The sequence below is a fragment of the Poromitra crassiceps genome (genome assembly GCF_964638095.1).
Source record: "Poromitra crassiceps genome assembly, chromosome: 2".
In the NCBI taxonomy this organism is placed as follows: Eukaryota; Metazoa; Chordata; class Actinopteri; order Beryciformes; family Melamphaidae; genus Poromitra; species Poromitra crassiceps.
This window is the reverse complement of record NC_139624.1, coordinates 59,603,093-59,609,092: the sequence shown is the minus strand read 5'-3', so window position 1 is coordinate 59,609,092 and position 6,000 is coordinate 59,603,093.

Sequence of the window (6,000 nt, the reverse complement as noted above, 5' to 3'; positions counted from 1 at the left end):
TCCTAATGACTTTATGGTCTCAATCACCATGTCTTCTTCATTATAGCATGATGTTCATTTTGTAAATTATGGTCTAATTTAGAGTGAAATAGATGATAAAGCAGACTATGATTTGGGGCATGATTGAAAGGTCGCCTGTCCAATTATCATACAGCTCGCAAAAATGTGCGCAAAATCCACTGGAGTCACACAGGAGTCGCTCTTTCTATCAACCCTACTTTTCCATGTAGCAATCACAAAATAGAGTACTTTTCTTAAATCCACTCTTGTTGTCTGTCACGACAGGCTGTTTGTGTTCTTGAATATTGTGTAGTTTTCAATACAGAGGATTCTGGATTTTCACTAATGGCCACAGCAGAGAGGACGCCGTTTCCCTGCTGGGAAGCCAAGGAACAGCGACAGCTCAGACAGGACAACATCCCCCTGTATTGATAACTACACATTATTTCTGAATACAAACAGCCTATCGTGATGGACAACAACCATGGTTTTAAGGCAAGTACTGTTTTTTGTGATTGCTACTGCTACATGTATGGAAAACTAGGGTCGATATAAAGGGAATCTGAGACTGCATTGAGAATCAAGCTTAGTCTCTGTTGAGGCTACACTTTTGACTTCTTAACTCATTGAGTGCCAAGGACGTCGATCGACGTCAAAGTAAAAAGTGACGTAGAGTGCCAAGGACGTTGATCGACGTCAAATACGTTTTTTGACGGTGGGACGTGGATCAAAGCCTCCTTTATCTCCTGTACAAATATTGTAGCTATTGGATGTGTATAACCTATTTTACAGACATTAGGTGGCGACAGTGCTCTCCAGATTAGAGAAAGTTGAGGCAAAAACAGAGAAGAAGTCGTTGGGGAAACGGAAATCGCATCGCATCCGTATGCATCGATATGCATGAAGCATAACGTTAGCTGTGCCTGCAGCAGCCAATCTGCTCCCACAATTGAGCTCCTCCGTGTCCGCTGCGACAGCCCATCCGCATGATCAGCCATGGAGTTGTTATAATTCTCAACTGGAAGCATGGGAGCCCGTGACAAACACACGCGGAACGCTGTAAAAAAGCTGGATGTAGCGCACCCTTCACTGTGCACAGCAAACGCAGCAGAAAGCCACCAGAGACACTCCTACGGAGGAGGGGTTTGCAGTTGAGGGGGGGGGGGGGGGGGGGGGGGGCACGCAGAGCAGCACACAACACTGACCCAGACAGACCCAGACAGTAGGACAGGATTGGCAAACGCAAGCCAGAATATCCCACCAGCAGCAAATCAAGACCAGCAAGAAGCTGCAACCAGCAGCGCACGCAGGGGCCAGCGCTGCTGGTTGCAGCTAAAAAATATTATTCTGCCAAACAAAATTCCCTGGCCTTCACTGTTTTATTGAAGGAAATTATTTTTGAGGTGTGACTACATCAGAAAATTAGCTTCAGAGTCAGTGATGTGCTTGAAATGTTTAATTTCACAAAAGGCTCATTATCTCAGCTTCTAGAAAAAAACGGCTGTTTTTGGTTAAATCAAGCTATCTTCTCCGGCTGATAACTAAAGAACGGAAAATTATATCAATAAACCTGTTTTTGCTGATGATAGAAGAGAGTCTCATCGTTCTTTTTGCGTGTTCGGTGTTTACATAGTAATATCACACAATATTCTGTGGGCCTCGAGAAATCACTGAAAAAAGCTCTGAAACTCTGGCACTGGGAGCGTCCGTTCTCCAAAAGTGGCTGGCACTCAATGAGTTAAAGCTCGTCTTTTCTGTCTGGCAGCTTATAGAAGCTGAGTTCAGGGTTCTTTGCCTCCTGCACATGGGAGAGGGCAGCCTTGAAGGCTTTCTGTCAGAAAGGCTTGACACGGAACAGAGGAATCGCCATACAACTCTTCAAACATGTTTCATTGCATGATTATTTTTGGAGGATTTTGGTTATGGTTAGGGTTAGGCAAGTATTTTTTGGGGTTAAAGTTTTCTTATTTAACCACGACCAAACCCTAACCAAATTGTTATACTTGCCTAACCCTAATAACCAATCTTTGGAATGGTAGGGCATCCCACCAGACAGCAGCTTTTAGGCATTTTTATTTAGTATGCTAGCAGATGGACATGACACAGAGGCACCTACATGCAATACTAGTAAATGAAGAGCAATCATCAATTAATTGTTTTCCTCTCCAGGGTGGGCGGGACTTAATTGCGCTACGCCCATATTTTTATGTTCTATGGATAACACCTAGCACACTGCTGTCTCTGTGGTTGGAAACGGTGAGTGTGTTACGATGCACAGGGTGTTCTCAAAAATAAACAATATCCTGGTTCAGCATAAGCTGTGTACTTGCATCTTCATATCCTGATCACTAATACCATTATACAATATGCTAATAACATCACAAAAACATCTAATCTAGTACAAATGCCATCCAGCATTTACTGCATACTAATGCATTCATATTAGGCTACATGGATAGCAGTAAAGAATTCTACATAATACAATACAAATTGGTGCTTTGTCACACAAAACAATACCGTGGTGTAGGCCCATGTGTGTCAAACTAGTGAGACACTATTTGCCCATTTGATCATTCTTTGCTCCTGAAACTGAAAGCACTGCAAAGTAAGATGTTACTGTATCTTGAGGGTGGGGATTGGAGAAACAGTGTGGCAGACAATCACACATTAAACACCAATTGAAGTATGAAGTATAAGTAATTAGTACTGTAGTAGAAGTAGTAGTAGTAGTTTTTAAATTTACATCAATGACCTTGCATCTTCTAATGCACTCACTGCCTTTACTTTTTGCTGATGATACCAATTTATTCTATCACACACTAAGTTTAATTCTCTTAGATCAGATGCAAACAAGGGTATGGAAATAATTTGCTAAATGGTTTCAGCTTAATAAAATGTCCTTAAATATAAAAACTAATCAAATTTCATGACATTCACTAGAAATAAATATTGTATCCACGGGGTCTTGAAAAGTATTAAAAGTTGATAATCAATTTAGGGAAAATTAAGGCCCTTACAAATTCTTAAGTTTTGTGAACTTTTTAATGAGGTCACAAAACTGCCCTCGGAACGATGCTATAGAGTTCCTGCAGCAAGCAAGAACATCTACAAAAAATATTTTATACCAAACGCAATAAATCTGCTAAATTCATAAATGTCAGACTCATCCACATCAGAACCATGTCCGTTATCGCTGTCTGTAATGTGCTGTTGTCCTGTTGTCTTGTTGTATTATGTACCCTATAATTTCCTGTGCTGTGTACTGTCTGTGTACTGTACTTTTCATGTGTGCAAGCAAACCTGTGAAGCCAAAGACAAATTTCCACAAATCGTGGGCAACAATAAATTGAATTGAATTGTGTTAATGACCCCCCCCCCCCCCCCCCCCCCCCCCGTTTTGGAAATACATTTGAATTCCCAATCTTTCCAAGTACCCCCTGCAAGCTGCTCAAGTATCCCTGGTACTTTTCTATTTAATTCAACTGTGCAATTCAGTCTATGGGTGTAGCCCAGGTGTTTTCAAAGGCTGAGACTGTGGGCCTACCCCCAGACAGCTTTGAAAAAAGCATGCAGCTCGCCGAGCTGACCCTGCTGCTCACATACGCAGCTCGGCCACTGCACGGCCTCGCCCTGGCTGCTCCTTGATGGCATACCTCAGGGATGCTGGTTCACTGTCCTGGAGCTGGCAACATACAGCTGTCCATGGCCTGTCTGTCTCTTGTGTGTGTGTGTGTGTGTGTGTTTGCGTGTGTGCACGACTGCACGCACACGTGTGTGCATGTGTGCATCACTGACGATGTCACTATGCCTCTGACATCACTGATGATGTCACAATTTATGACATCACCGATGACATCATCACTGGGACTTTGTTTGTGTGTGTGAATTTATGACATCACTGATGATGTCATCAGTGGGACAGACAGAGCCCTAGCTCCCTTTTATGAGTTTGAGTTGAATCATGACTTGCAATACATGATTGAATTATGCAGAATGTACACTTGAAAAAAAACAATAAAAAATACACATACATTATGCATTATTAAAACAAACCCCAACATCAAAAATACAATCAACGCTTAACTACAGCCCATTAAAAAGCCTGACACCACAAGAGATGGTGGAGTTTCTCTGTCTACTTGTTCTGGTTTTTGGCAAAGACAACTGATTGCCTCTGCGCAGAACACGGCCAGTCCTTTCTTTCTTACTAGGAGGGAGGATGTGGTGGAGTGGGTGGTTAGGCTGGGGCATGTCCTGAATCAGCTTCACAGTGACCTGTTCTCTTCGTGTCTGCAGATCAGGTAGATGCAAAGAGATGTCCTTGAACCTCATCATTATTTTGACAGCCCTTTTCTGGACCCTGTCCATGGTGGCTCGTTGTTTAGCCATACAGCCCACAAGCAGTACACTCCCATATTCTAGACATGGTGTGATCAGTGTGTTATATAGATATCGACCAGGTCTTCTACAGGGAGCCCATTTCTTGCCATCACAGTGAGAAAATGCAGACGCTTAGAGGCTTTTTTCACAGCCTCCTCAACATGAACATCTCCACTGAGCTGATTGTCCAGGTGGAAACCCAGGTATTTTGTGCTTGTGACAACAGGGACAACCTGGCCATTGAGGATTAGAGGGGCTGGCTGGGGAGGGTCCTGAGCGAAGCATACTCTCAGCTCCATTAACTTCTTGCCATTGAGAAGCATGTTATTTGCTGCATATATAATAATAATATTTATATAATAATAACTCAGCCGTCCTGCAGCTCGCCAAGCTGCCCCTGCAGCTCGCCAAGCTGGCCCTGCAACTCGCATTCACAGCTCGGCCGCTGCGTGGCCTTGCCCGCAACTCGGCTGCTGTGTGGCCAATGAGACCAGCATCACTGATGATGTCAGATTTATGACATCACTGAAGATGTCATCAGTGGGATTTATGACATCACTGATGATGTCACAGTGGGATCAGGGATTTATGACATCACTGATGAATGTCACAGTGGGATTTATGACATCACGGATGATGTCACAGTAGGATGTATGACATCACTGATGATGTCACAGTGGGATTTATGATTTCACTTGATGTCACAGTGGGATTTATGACATCACGGATGATGTCACAGTGGGATTTATGACATCACTGATGATATCACGGATGTCACAGTGGGACAGACACACAGAGCTCGAGATTTATGACATCAGTAAGATTTATGACATCACAGATGATAATAATATATAATAATATGAATAATGTATATGTAAATGTAGCCATATTATCACAGCTCATTCCATCCTTGTATTTTGTGAGTGCAGGGGCTTCTTGCTGTATCTACTTGTCTTGTAGCAATAGTAGTAGAAGAAGAACTCTTATTTTGAAACTGTGATATACAAAATAGTGTAAGAAAAGAGCATTGTTATTTAGGGAGTGAGAGAAGACACACAGTTGTGATGACTAGATTGAGACTGGGGCACTGTGGACTGGCATGGGACTTGGCAAAGATGGGAAAACATGAAGATGGATTGTGTGCGACATGCAAAAAACAACAAACTGTGAAACATGTACTCATGGAATGTAACTGTTACACACAAGAAAGAGAAAGGCTGTATGGTGCTGTATTAAGCCTGGGCACAAAGACTGTATCAATGAAGAGCCTGCTGAATCCCACTGAGAATCAGGCAAGGACTGTGAAAGCAGTCCTTGAATTCATCGCCGCCACAGGAGTACTCCTGTGGAATTAGAAACACCATAAACAGTAATATTTCCGACCAGTGAGAGGCAGCAATGTGCCGTAAGGCATCTAGTCTGCCGGAAAGCTATCAGAAGAAGAAGAACTGTGATCCGGAAGTGCTTTCCTGGGCTCATAACGACCTAAATTGCGTTCACTACAAACACACACAAACTATCGCTATATGAGATATGGGGAAGCGTATTGTAAACTGATTTATTAGTGGTTGTCTGAAAAAAATACCTGGCTAGGACAGCGACATTTTAACTCTGCTGCTA